The sequence below is a fragment of the Callithrix jacchus genome, chromosome 11 (genome assembly GCF_049354715.1).
Source record: "Callithrix jacchus isolate 240 chromosome 11, calJac240_pri, whole genome shotgun sequence".
Lineage (NCBI taxonomy): Eukaryota > Metazoa > Chordata > Mammalia > Primates > Cebidae > Callithrix > Callithrix jacchus.
In genome coordinates, this window is record NC_133512.1 from 52,316,273 (window position 1) to 52,330,947 (window position 14,675).

The window sequence follows — 14,675 nt, forward strand, 5'->3', positions numbered from 1 at the left end:
CACTCTTCTCATGTGGGCACTTATTGCTATATATATTCCTCTAAATACTGCTTTAAATGTGTCCCAGAGATTCTGGTATGTTGTGTCTTCGTTCTTGTTGGTTTCAAAGAACTTGTTTATTTCTGCCTTCATTTCATTGTTTATCAACCAACATTCGAGTCAGTTGTTCGGTTTCCATGAAGCTGTGTGGTTCTGAGTTAGTTTCTGAATCCTGAGTTCTAACTTGATTGCACTATGGTCTGAGAGACGTTTATTATTATGTCAGTTGTTTTGCATTTGCTGAGGAGTGCTTTACTTCCAATTATGTGGTCAATTTTCAAGTAGGTGTGATGTGATGTGAGAAGAATGTATATTCTGTGGATTTGGGGCGGAGAGTTCTGTAAATGTCTCTCAGGTTTGCTTGTTCCAGGTCTGAGTTCAAGCCCTGGATATCCTTGTTAATTTTCTGTCTGGTTGATCTGTCTAATATTGACAGTGGAGTGTTAAAGTCTCCCGCTATTATTGTGTGGGAGTCTAAGTCTCTTTGTAAGTCATTAGGAGCTCGCCTTATGTATCTGGGTGCTCCTGTATTGGGTCCATATATATTTAGGATCCTTAGCTCTTCTTGTTGTATCGATCCTTTTACCATTATGTAATGACCTTCTTTGTCTCTTTTGATCTTTGTTGCTTTAAAGTCTATTTTATCAGAGATGAGAATTGCAACTCCTGCCTTTTTGCTCCCCATTTGCTTGGTAAATCTTCCTCCATACCTTATTTTGAGCTTTTGTGTATCCTTGCATGTGAGATGGGATTCCTGGATACAGCACACTGATGGGTTTTGGTTTTTAATCCAATTTGCCAGTCTGTGTCTTTTGATTGGTGCATTTAGTCCATTTACATTTAGGGTTAATATTGTTATGTGTGAATTTGATACTGCCATTTTGATGCTAGCTGGCTGTTTTGCTTGTTAGTTGATGCAGATTCTTCATTTTGTTGATGCTCTTTAGCATTTGGTATGTTTTTGGAATGGCTGGTACTGGTTGTTCCTTTCTATGTGTAGTGCCTCTTCAGGAGCTCTTGCAAAGCAGGCCTGGTGGTGACAAAAATCTCTGAGTACTTGCTTGTTTGCAAAGGATTTTATTTTTCCTTCACTTATGAAGCTTAGTTTGGCTGGATATGAAATTCTGCAGAAATTCAAACCATGATCAGAGAATGTTACAAACAACTCTATGCACATAAACTAGTAAACCTGAATGAAATGCATAGATTCCTGGACACCTGTGTCCTCCCAAGCATAAACCAGGAGGAAGCTGAAACTATGAATATACCAATAACAAGGTCTGAAGTCGAGGCAGCAATTAAGAGCCTACCACACACAAAAAAGCCCAGGTCCAGATAGATTCACAGCTGAATTCTACCAGACACACAAAGAGGAGCTGGTACCATTCCTTCTGAAACTATTCCAAATAATCCAAAAAGAGGGAATCCTTCCCAAGTCATTTCATGAGACCAACATCATCCTGATACCAAAACCCGGCAGAGACCCAACAAGAAAAAAAAACTTCAGGCCAATATCCATGATGAACATGGATGCAAAAATCTTCAATAAAATACTGGCAAACTGATTGCAACAGCACATCAAAAAACTTATCCATCATGATCAAGTAGAATTCATCCCAGGGATGCAAGGCTGTTTCAACATATGCAAGTCTATAAACATAATTCACCACATCAACAGAACCCAAAAAAAAAAAAAAACCACATGATTATCTCAATTGACACAGAGAAGGCATTTGACAAAATTCAACAGGACTTTATGCTAAAAACCCTCAATAAACTCGGTATTGATGGAACATATCTCAAAGTAATAAAAGCTATTTACAACAAACCAACAGCCAATATCATACTGAATGGGCAAAAACTGAAAGCATTCCCTTTGAATCCAGCACTAGACAAGGATGCCCTCTCTCACCACTCCTATTCAATATAGTACTGGAAGTTCTAACCAGAGCAATCAGGCAAAAAAAAAGAAATAAAGGGTATTAAAATAGGAAAGGTGGAAGCCAAATTGTCTCTATTTGCAGACAACATAATAGTAAACCTAGAAGACGCCATTGCCTCAGCCCAAAAGCTCCTGAAACAGAGAAGCAACTTCAGCAATGTCTCAGGATATAAAATCAATGTGCAAAAAACACAAGCATTCCTATACACCAATAACAGACTTAAAGAAAGCCAAATCAAGAACGAACTGCCATTCACAATTGCTACAAAAAGAATAAAATACCTAGGAATGCAACTTACAAGGAATGTAAGGGATCTCTTCAAGGAAAACTACAAACCACTGCTCAACAAAATAAGAGAGGACACAAACTGATGGAGAAATATTCCATGTTCATGGTTAGGAAGAATCAATATCATGAAAATGGCTATGCTGCCCAAAGTAATTTACAGAATCAATGCTATCCCCATCAAACTACCATTGACTTTCTTCACAGAACTGGAAAAAACCACCTTAAACTTCATATGGAACCAAAAGAGAGCCCGCATAGCCAAGTCAATTCTAAGCAAAAAGAACACAGCAGGAGGCACCACACTACCGGACTTCAAGCTATACTACAAGGCTACAGTAATCAAAACAGCATGTTACTGGTACCAAAACAGCGATATAGACCAATGGAACAGAACAGAGGCATCGGAGGCAACACAACATATCTACAACCATACAATCTTGGATAAACCTGACAAAAACAAGCAAAGGGAAAGGATTCCCTATTTAACAAATGGTGTTGGAAAAACTGGCTAGCCATATGCAGAAAGCAGAAACTGGACCCCTTCCTGACACCTTACACTAAAATTAACTCCAGATGGATTAAAGACTTAAACATAAGGCCTGGCACCATAAAAACCCTAGAAGAAAATCTAGGCAAAACCATTCAGGACATAAGAGTAGGCAAGGACTTCATGAACAAAACACCAAAAGCATTGGCAACAAAAGTCAAAATAGACAAATGGGACCTAATGAAACTCCACAGCTTCTGCATGGCAAAAGAAACAGTCACTAGAGTGAATCGGCAACCAACAGAATGGGAAAAAATTTTTGCAGTTTACCCATCTGACAAAGGGCTGATATCCAGAATTTACAAAGAACTCAAACAGATTTACAGGAAAAAAACAAACAAGCCCATTCAAAAATGGGCAAAGAATATGAACAGACACTTTACAAAAGAAGACGTACATGAGGCCAACAAACATATTAAAAAACGCTCATCATCACTGGTCATTAGAGAGATGCAAATCAAAACTACATTGAGATACCATCTCATGCCAGTTAGAATGGCGATCATTAAAATATCTGGAGACAACAGATGCTGGAGAGGATGTGGAGAAATAGCAACACTTTTACACCACTGGTGGGAGTGTAAATTAGTTCAACCATTGTGGAAGACAGTGTGGAGATTCCTCAATTCCTTAGACATAGAAATTCCATTTGACCCAGCAATCCCATTACTGGGTATATATCTAAAGAACTATAAATCATTCTCCTATAAGGACACATGCACACGAATGTTCATTGCAGCACTGTTTACAATAGCAAAGACCTGAAACCAACCCAAATGCCCATCGATGGTATACTGGACTGGAAAAACTTGCCACATATACACCATGTAATATTATGCAGCAATAAAAAATGATGAGTTCGTGTCCTTTGTAGGGACATGGATGAATCTGAAGAACATCATTCTCAGCAAATTGACACAAGAACAGAAAATGAAATACCACATATTCTCACTCATAGGCAGGTGATGAAAAATGAGAACACATGGACACAGGGAAGAGAGTACTACAACTGGGGTCTATTTGGGGGAATAGGGGAGGGATAGCAGGGCGGGGGGAGCTGGGGAGGGATAGCCTGGGGAGAAATGCCAAATGTGGGTGAAGGGGAGGAAGGCAGCAAAACACACTGCCATGTGTGTACCTATGCAACTATCTTGCATGTTCTGCACATGCACCCCAAAACCTAAAATGCAATAACAAACACATACACACACACAAAACCCAAAATGATTCAATTGCTTCAGATGATGCATAAATATAATAAACAATGATTAACATTAAAAAAAGAAGCTCACTATAAAGCTTTTACCTTAATATAAACTGTTGTAGGAAGATAGGAAGAAAGAAGGAGAAGGAATGTAATGAGGTAGAACAGGAACTAGAAATAGGGAAGAAGAGAAGGGATGGAGGGAGGGAAAAAGGGAGAGGAATAACTGTCTTGTCATTATTGAGTACAGGAATGCCTTATATGTGAGAAAAAAAAGGTCTGAAACCAAACTTCTGAAAACACAACCATTTAAAAAATAAGTAAATGCTTTTTCAACAATTAACAAGGTATTAAGTACTATTCTTAGCGCTGGATATGAAGAAGCTGTATTTAGCTAATTATATATAGATTTTTAAATCCTTGCAAAATAGACTGATGAGATGCATTTTCAAAACTTCTACAGATCAATAGAATGAAAACATACAACCCAATTTTTAAAATGGGCAAAAGGCTTAAACAACCACTTCTCAAAAATGGATATCCAAATGGCCAATAAACAGTAGTACCCAACATTCTTATGAGGAAACTGCAAATCAAAACCACCATAAAGTATCATGCACACCCACGAGAATGGAAAAGAATGAGATTACCACTTTGTATCACCTGGAATCCTCATATACTGCTGGTAGGAGTATAATTTAGTACAACCACTTTTGAAGAAAGTTTGGCATTATCTACTGAAGCTGAACATATGCATATCTTGTGGCCCAGGAATTCTACTTCTCTGTATATACCCATCAAATGCACATTTATAGGCACCAAAAGACATGTACAGGGATGCTGGTAGTCAAACACTGGAAACAACTCAAATGTCCATCAGAAGCCAAACAAATGAACCATGGTATATTTAAGCAACAGGAACAAATAAATCATTGCTACATGCAATAATATGGATGAATTGAAGAAACAAAAGCCAAAGCAAAAGAAGCCAAATAAAAAATATTAAATATGTATGGTTCTGTTTACATAAAGTTCAAAACCAAGAAAAACTAGTTTATAGTGAGAGAAGTCAGGGTGCTGGCTACCTTTGAACAATGACAGTGTAAATAAATGAGAAGGGTTAGGGGCTTTCAGGTGCTGGTAATTATTCATTTTTTCATCTGGATGTTGGTTACATGGGGCTATTCCCATCATGAAAGTTCTTTCAAGTGTGAGGGTATACCTTGAGCAGTTTTCCATATACATATTTCAACGAAAAGTGTAAAGGAATAAAAGAAATGTCTTCTTCAACCCTCATAAAGTCTTAGTTGAAACAGAATCCTGTAAAAGACAAGTTAATAAGAGAAAAAGAGAGTATATTAACACATGCATTTCATATATATGGGAGACACCCAGGGAATGACGTATCAAAGTGGTGGCTTTGAATTTCAGCTTATATAGCATCTTCAACAAAGAATAGTGAATTTTTAGAGAAGTGACAAGACAAAAATGACTTTGAGTCTCTAGGGATGGCAACTCTGAGGAAGGTAAACAAATGGCAGATAAAAGATGGTTAGTAAACCTTGTTAATATAGATTCCTCTGGTGCCATCTCCAGGCCAGTAAGAGTGCCAAGTTGTCTTCAGTGTTAACTTCTGCTCTCCCTAGGAAAAGAGGCCAATCTATTCCCTGTTTTCCAACAACAGGTCAGAAAGCTTTCCAGAATCTGTTTCCTCTTAATTGCCTTCAGCTCAATAATTCTCCATATTTTTTTTGGATGGAAAATTTTGTTACTTTAAAAATGGATAACAATGGTGAGACAGAGAACTAACTGCATGTGTCTGTCGAACTGTATGTTTGGTGCACACTGGGTACATACCTTCCATAACTGTGATGTCAGACAAAGTCCACCATCATCCTTCCTTCTCTTTTTCAAATATATATATATATATTTGCCATATTCTGGACCAGTTGTTGGCAATTCTCTGTGTCATTCTCTCCTGGATCTTCCAGGGCGCCTCTTCCCATGGTAGGCTACATTCCTTGTCCCATGACAACAGGTGTGGCCATCCTCAGAACTCGTATTATCCTCACCACATGTCCTTTAGGAAAGAAATCCTCACTAGACCATCAATATGAGCCCTGCCACTTTGGACTGGTGTGATCTCAGACAATAAATTTAAGGCCTCAGTTTCCTCATCTGTAAAGCAAGATTAAAAGTTCAAAGCTTTGTTTTGAGAATAACATGACTTAATTCCAGTCAGAACATAGGGCAACCTCTGGCTTATAGTGAGCACTCAATAAATGCAAATTGGTGTTACTAGTGGCGCAGTGGTCAGGGGCTAGATTATGCACACAAGCAGAAGATTGGATGAGATTTATGTAGGGAAACTGATTAGCTGAGAGGAAAGACTTAAATGTATCAGATTTATTTATTTATTCCTGAGTGAGAATCTGGATTTTATTTGGAGTACATGGCAAGAACTATGGGAATAAGCCCAGGATGAGAGGCCCACATGAGAAAGAAAGCAAATGTGATGACTTAACTCATTCTTGCCTTGAATTTAGGACTCAGGAAACAAGGAGTAACTTGGATGCTTTGATAGTGAAGGGTTTTGAATGCTTTCACTGATGCAATCTATTCACACCAAACTCCTTGCCAAAGTCAGGAAAATACAGTTTGGATCCTACCTGGGATGCTGCCAAATAAATATTTGGCTTCTCAGTAAGCTCCTTTATTCTCAGCCTCTTTTGTCAGATTTGACCATCATCTTTCTAATGATGTCCCTTAGCAGGAAAAAAAAAAATGCCCCTAGAAGAAGCGATTATATGGAGAAAAGAGAAGAGGTGAGGAGAAGCACTGGATGCCAAGAGCAGAGACAAGGTCATCGGGAAGAAAGCAGAAAGCGTCGAAGACAATCTAAGACTTCCACACATGAAAACCTTACCTTTCAAAGAAGTTACCAACATAATCCACAGTGTATAGCATAATACTGAGAACTCAAAATATGCTTAATAAATACTTGCTAATAAAATCTTCACACAGATCTCATAATTTTCAAATAAGTAAGTATAGATTTTCAAGGACTCATGAAGGGAGAAATGGTGAATTTAGGACTAATCCAGCTTTGAAGAGCATAAATCCATTTCAAGTTCAGATTAACAGAACAGTATGGCTCCTTTTCTGCCATGTATAACATCTTTTTTTTTGAGACAAAATCTTGCTCTGTTGCCAGGCTGGAGGGCACTGGCATGATCTCAGCTCACTGCAACCTCTGCCTCCCAGGTTTGAGTGATTCTCCTGCCTTAGCCTCCCAAGTAGATGGAACTACAGGTATGCCCTACCACACCCAGCTAATTTTTATATTTTCAGTAGAGACAGCGTTTCACCATGTTGGCCAGGCTGGTCTCAAACTCCTGATCTTGTGATCCGCCAGCCTCAGCCTCCCAAAGTGCTGGGATTATAGACGTGAGCCACCATACCCAGCCCTAAAACATCTTGTTTTTCAAATGGTTAACAATTATATTTTCAATAGAGTAACACTTGAAAATTTTTTAAAGTATAGAATAGGAAACACTGTACATATTGAGTACATTTGGGTCAAACACTGAGTCAGATATTCTACACAGTATTTTATCACAATAATATGTCAGCAGCAGAGGCACTCACACAAACTCATTGTTAAATTTTTAGAGCCAGTTCTCTTAGTAACTTGATATCAGCGATGATGGAAATATTTGTGTCTCAAAAATTGCCAAATGCCACAAACCAGCTCTCCTTCCAGAGGGCCAGTCGTTATGCATTTACCATCACACTATTGCAAGGAAGTATTATTATCCTCATCTTATAAATGAGGAAGCTCAGGTGCAGACAAGTTGCTACGTTCTCCAAAGTTATCCATCTACTACGACAAAGTCAGGTTTTGGAGCTAGGTCTTCCACTTCAAACCCCATGCTGTATTCTTTTAAGTATTGCCTCATAATTTGAAATCATCACTAATGATCCACTTCATTAGAGGTTTAATTTGGGTTTAATTGAAAAGTCTAACTTGCAATTCTAACAATCACTTTCTTAATTTATGTTACTACTTTATTATTTAAAAATTTATAAGGACGCTTCAAATGGCACAGCTGAGGAAAACTTGCTTAATTATATTTTCATTGATTTTGCTAAGCCAATCTGATGCCAATAGCTGTGTAATTTGATCCCAGAAGCAAAATCACTTAGAATGCAGGACTTGCTCAGAAAAAGATGCCTACTATCACATGAGAACAAAACAATCCCCTAGTAATAATCATGCTGTTTTATTCAACATCCAGAGACCAGTAACCTTGAAGTAGTGACTTATTTCCATGGAGAACACCTGTGAAGGTCAGAGCTGTGGTAACAGTGAGGCCAAATCCCAATGTTCAAGAAATAAAGTTAAATCCTAGAACAGTGAGTTCTCAACCTGGACTGCACATTGTATGGTCCTGCACATTACCCCAGGGCCATTTAATCAGAATCTCCGGCTATGGAACCTGAGAATCGATATATTTTACCAGTCACTTGGGTGATTGTTCCCTCAACACTAACTCATCAAAGGTCTTGCTTTCTTCCTCTACCACATTGCCATAATGTAGTGTGTAAACAGCTGGGTCTCTCTCCCCATCAACGTAGGTATAGAATAACCAGTGGACCCTGCCCTATATTCCAGCAGCTTCTAACTGTACATTCTGTGCTCTGGCACGCCCTTCCAGCAGACCACACCTTTTTTCAAAGAGCTGAGAACTGAAGAATTCCCAATTTTCCTTCCTTCCACCTCTAGAATAAAATAAGATTGAAATTCTGATTAATATCTCTTTTACCATTCCCTTAAGATGAATTACTTAGCTTTATACTCCTCATTCTCTCATTCATTCATTTCTTTGTTCCATCCGGCAGTCGAAAGAGTACATCTTTTAAGTCAGAGTCCTGCATTCTTTTCTGACTGTGCCTTTTAGTAGCTGTGTGAAAATAGACAAGTGCTTGACATTTCCAAACTTCAGTTTTCTTCCTTGCAGTATGTGGTTAACAATGCCTAACTCATAGTAGATTTCAAAAATCTAAATATGATGTTATGTACAAAGTGAAGTGATAATGTCATCAACTGATTCTTTAAACAAATATCATGAGTACTGCCCTTGTGCATAGCATTATATGATGAACTGTAAAGAAATAAAATTATGAATAAGTTAAGAATCTGCCCTCAAAAAATCTAGAGTTTAATAAGCAAGACAAGTTGAACCTTTGAATTACTATAAGATAAAAAGTACACACTTCCATAAAAGAGAGACAAGGAGACAAATTAAGGCTTTTAATAGAGAATGGGATGAAAAAGAAGAAATGTTACTTAATTTTTCAGGTCTGCAGATGATGAGCTCCCAGAGCTAACGTTATTCTGGAAAAATTTCCTTCCCACTTCAAATCTTATCTCTCAGCACTGGCTGGAAACTTTCCCCAGAAGGAAAGATAGAAGGAAAGAAACCAGCAATTCTATCCAACAAGTATTTACTGGCCATTTGTCTTTTCAGTCTTCTCAAGGCCGGCTGCTATGACGTCTATGCTTTAGTCAGGAGAATCTACTCATTGCTCTTTTTCATAGGAACCATTTCCAAATCTAGCCTCTAGCTCACAGTACTTTTTCTTTATGCTAAAGATTCTCTCTCTCTCTCCTTTCCAGACATAAAAACCCAAGTCATGCTTTACAATCCTATCCTATTCACCACTTCCCTGAAGTTTTCTGTGACAGATCTTTGGCCTAAAATAGCCATTATTTTGCACATGACTATAAGCTCCAATTATAGTGTTGCTCAAAATGAATTACCAGAGCATTTTGAAAAATCAGATCTACCAAATCTAAATTTCTGGTGGCAGAGAGCTAGGAAACTGCATTGTATATAAAGGTTAGATGATTTATATGCACATTAATGTTTAAGAACTATACGCCAGTCTATTTTGTTTCATTTGTATGTTGCTGCCTCAACAAGAATGCACATTTTTGCATCATAAAAAGAGGTGGTCTTTTGTAACAACAGTCTATTTCTACCATCACCACCACCAGCACCTAGCACTGTGCTAATTGTTTAGTAATAGAAGGACCTTGTATGTGCAGCCTTATGCATTAGGTTGCCCATAGACAATTGAAGGAAACTCTGGGACCTTAGTTAGGGACCAATGTTGAGGGCAAAATTTCTGCAGTGTTAGAAATGATTTATGAGATAAAATTGTCAACCAAATGTAATTAAGTAACATTTTCAAATTATGATGATATTCTCCTTTGCTTCTAATAATTCACTAAGATAAATTTATGAAGGAAATGGATGTAAAATTTGTCTAAACAAGTATCTTGGTCTTGTCGTTTCTCAGAGCTTGTACCATTCAGGCCTATTGCTACCTTAGAGTTTTGACTTGTAGTTGCCTTAACCTATTGGATTACTTTTTTTCTCCAGGAAAGAGTTTTATTAAACAACTTTTAGTTATTTATCCTATGGAAACAGGTAACTATGAGTCTAATATTCTTTAACTCAGACTTTGCTAAAAAATGTAACTACTGTACAAGGAACTTTAATGAAGATACTTTTGAAAGAATGAGAAACTTGAAACATGGGGCTTTTAGAAGAAGCATCAGGCAGTTATTCACAGTTATTGTGTCTTGTTAGATAAGAAGAAGGTTAGAAATACGTACATACCAATTGCCATAAACATTAAGTAAATTTCAAGTTCCTGCCTTACACTGCTTGGAAAGCCAAAATGCATCTCTGCAATATTGAAAGTTTTGTTTTAATGTTTCCAAAGATTACAAACTTACAACCTTCAGACTAAGAGCACTTATCATAGGAAACATTGGTTAAGACATTATTGTAAAAAATGTGTTTACTTAAAATTAAATGTACCCACCAACGTTATCAAGATTACCTATAACGAAGTAATCAGAGATCTATCTCTAGTTAAAAAATACTAAAATGAGGCATAGATTCCCTTAAAATTGGGAACATAACTAAGGTGTTCTTTTTTTCCCTCTGTTTTCTTTCTCTTTTTTAATTGCATTTTAGGTTTTGGGGTACATGTGCAGAACATGCAAGATAGTTGCATAGGTACACACGTGGCAGTGTGATTTGCTGCCTTCCTCCCCTTCACCCATATCTGGCATTTCTCCCCATGCTATCCCTCCCAAGCTCCCCCCGCCTGCTGTCCCTCCTCTATTCCCCCAATAGACCCCAGTGTGTAGTGCTCCCCTCCCTGGGTCCATGTGTTTTCATTGTTCATGACCCACCTACGAGTGAGAACATGCGGTATTTCATTTTCTGTTCTTGTGTCAGTTTGCTGAGAATGATGTTCACCAGGTTCATCCATGTCCCTACAAAGGACACGAACTCATCATTTTTGATTGCTGCATAATATTCCATGGTGTATATGTGCCACATTTTTCCAGTCTAGTTCTATCATTTGGGTTGGTTCCAGATCTTTGCTATTGTAAACAGTGCTGCAATGAACATTCGTGTGTATGTGTCCTTACAGTAGAACGATTTATACTCCTTTGGCTGTATACCCAGTAATTGCTGGGTCAAATGGAATTTCTATTTCTAGGTCCCTGAGGAATCGCCACACTGTCTTCCACAATGGTTGAACTAATTTACACTCCCACCAGCAGTGTAAAAGTGTTCCTATTTCTCCACATCTTCTCCAGCATCTGTTGTCTCCAGATTTTTTAATGATTGCCATTCTAACTGGCATGAGATGGTATCTCAATGTAGTTTTGATTTGCATTTCTTTAATGACCAGTGATGATGAGCATTTTTTCATGTGTTTGTTGGCCTCATGTATGTCTTCTTTTGTAAAGTGTCTGTTCATATCCTTTGCCCATTTTTGAATGGGCTTGTTTGTTTTTTTCCTGTAAATCTGTTTGAGTTCTTTGTAAATTCTGGATATCAGCCCTTTGTCAGATGGGTAAACTGCAAAAATTTTTTCCCATTCTGTTGGTTGCCAATTCACTCTAGTGACTGTTTCTTTTGCTGTGCAGAAGCTGTGGAGTTTGATTAGGTCCCATTTGTCTATTTTGGCTTTTGTTGCCAATGCTTTTGGTGTTTTGTTCATGAAGTCCTTGCCTACTCTTATGTCCTGAATGGTTTTGCCTAGATTTTCTTCTAGGTTTTTATGGTGCCAGGTCTTATGTTTAAGTCTTTAATCCATCTGGAGTTAATTTTAGTGTAAGGTGTCAGGAAGGGGTCCAGTTTCTGCTTTCTGCACATGGCTAGCCAGTTTTTCCAACACCATTTATTAAACAGGGAATCCTTTCCCCATTGCTTGTTTTTGTCAGGTTTATCAAAGATTGTATGGTAGTAGATATGTTGTGTTGCCTCTAATGCCTCTGTTCTGTTCTATTGGTCTATATCTCTGTTTTGGTACCAGTACCATACTGTTTTGATTACCGTAGCCTTGTAGTATAGTTTGAAGTCTGGTAGTGTGATGCCTCCTGCTGTGTTCTTTTTGCTTAGAATTGACTTGGCTATGAGGGCTCTCTTTTGATTCTATATGAAGTTTTTTTGATTCTATATGAAGGTGGTTTTTTCCAGTTCTGTGAAGAAGGTCATTGGTAGCTTGATGGGGATAGCGTTGAATCTGTAAATTACTTTGGGCAATATAGCCATTTTCATGATATTAATTCTTCCTAACCATGAACATGGAATGTTTTTCCATCTGTTTGTGTCCTCTCTTATTTTGTTGAGCAGTGGTTTGTAGTTCTCCTTGAAGAGGTCCTTTACATTCCTTGTGAGTTGTATTCCTAGGTATTTTATTCTCTTTGTAGCAATTGTGAATGGCAGTTCGTTCTTGATTTGGCTCTCTTTCAGTCTGTTATTGGTGTATAGGAATGCTTGTGATTTTTGCACATTGATTTTATATCCTGAGACTTTGCTGAAGTTGCTTACCAGTTTCAGGAGTTTTTGGGCTGAGATGATGGTGTCTTCTAGATATACTCTCATGGCATCTGCAAATAGAGACAATTTAGCTTCCTCCTTTCCTATTTGAATACTCTTTAGTTCTTTTTCTTGCTGATTGCTCTGGTTAGAACTTCCAGTACTATATTGAATAGGAGTGGTAAGAGAGGGCATCCTTGTCTAGTGCTGGATTTCAAAGGAAATGCTTCCAGTTTTTGCCCATTCAGTATGATATTAGCTGTTGGTTTTTCATAAATAGCTTTTATTATTTTTCTACAAATGAAAAAAACAAAAAGTTTAAAACTTAGTGCATAAAGTCAATTTTACATTTCAAAGTCCTAGCCAGAAGATATATGCTCCTATAAAATTCCAGCCAGAATTGATACAGTGTTTAAAAAGAAGAAGAAAAATAAATTATAGGCTTCTGTTTCTAGCAACAAACTGCACTAGAGTTCACTATGCACTCTGGCTACAAAACACCCAAAAATGCAAGAAAAAATTGATAAATGGATAAAATATTCTTTTAAATCAATGAAGGAGTTGGGAGACAGTAAAAACAGATCCCATGAAAATAGGAACCACGCAGGATGGGCAATGAGCTCTTAAAGCATAGTATGACAATTGACCTCTAACAGCACAAGAGGGCCTATGAGGAGCATGGGGATGGGGTGGTGATAGGGACTGGACCTCCAGGTCGCATTGGTACATTGGTGGGGTGTTGGAGCAAAGGCCACATCACAAAAGTCTAGGAATCAAGAAAGGCTATATTGAGGAAAATGCTCAGCAGAGGCAGATAGCAGGAAAAGAAAATCTAAAACCTGGAGGAAGACACCACACAGACAGTTGACATAGGGTTCAACAGGAGTACATCAATAATTTCTAAAAAGAAAAATCCAACTCGGTATAAACATGAATGTGACATGGTCATTTCACAGAAGAGAAAACACACTGACAATAAATGCAGGTAAAATATTCTTAACCTTATTTGTAATTAGAGAAATGTGATTTGGGAGTACTTTATTTAAACAAAAAGACTTTGTTAATGTGTGCATAAATGTATGTGTGATGATTCCACCACTGGGCTCTCAGAACCCTAAAAGCCAATTCACTAGCACCCAAGCAGAAGATTGGATGAGATTTATGTAGGGAAACTGATTAGCTGGAGAAAAGACCTAAATGTATTGACATCAAATGTTCTTTCCAGATGGTTCAATGAAATCACTCAACAGGTAACACCACAGGCAACAAAGCCCTACCTATGCATTCAGAAATACCAATAAGCTATTTAGTCTCCTGTTTTAGTGAGCACACAGCTAAAATTATCAAGCATCTAAGGAAATTCCCAACACAGAAGATAGAGACCATAAATAACACATAATAATAAAAATAACTCCAGCAGTTTGGGAGGCCAAGGCAGGAGGTTGCCTGAGGCCAGCAATTTGAGGCAAGCCTAGGAAACATAGTGAGACCCCATTTCTACAAAAAGTTAAAAATTAGCCAGGCACAGTGACATGCATCTGGAGCCTTAGCTACTCAGAAGGCTAAGGCAGGAGGATCCTTTGAGCCCAGGAGTTCAAGTTTACAGTGAACTATGATCACGGTGTAGGTGACAGAGTGTTTATTTAAATATTTAGTATTTAATATTAATACTAAATAATAATATTAATCAATTTAGAAGAAACAAAAACTAGTCAGGGAGATGAAAACCTCTTATCTTT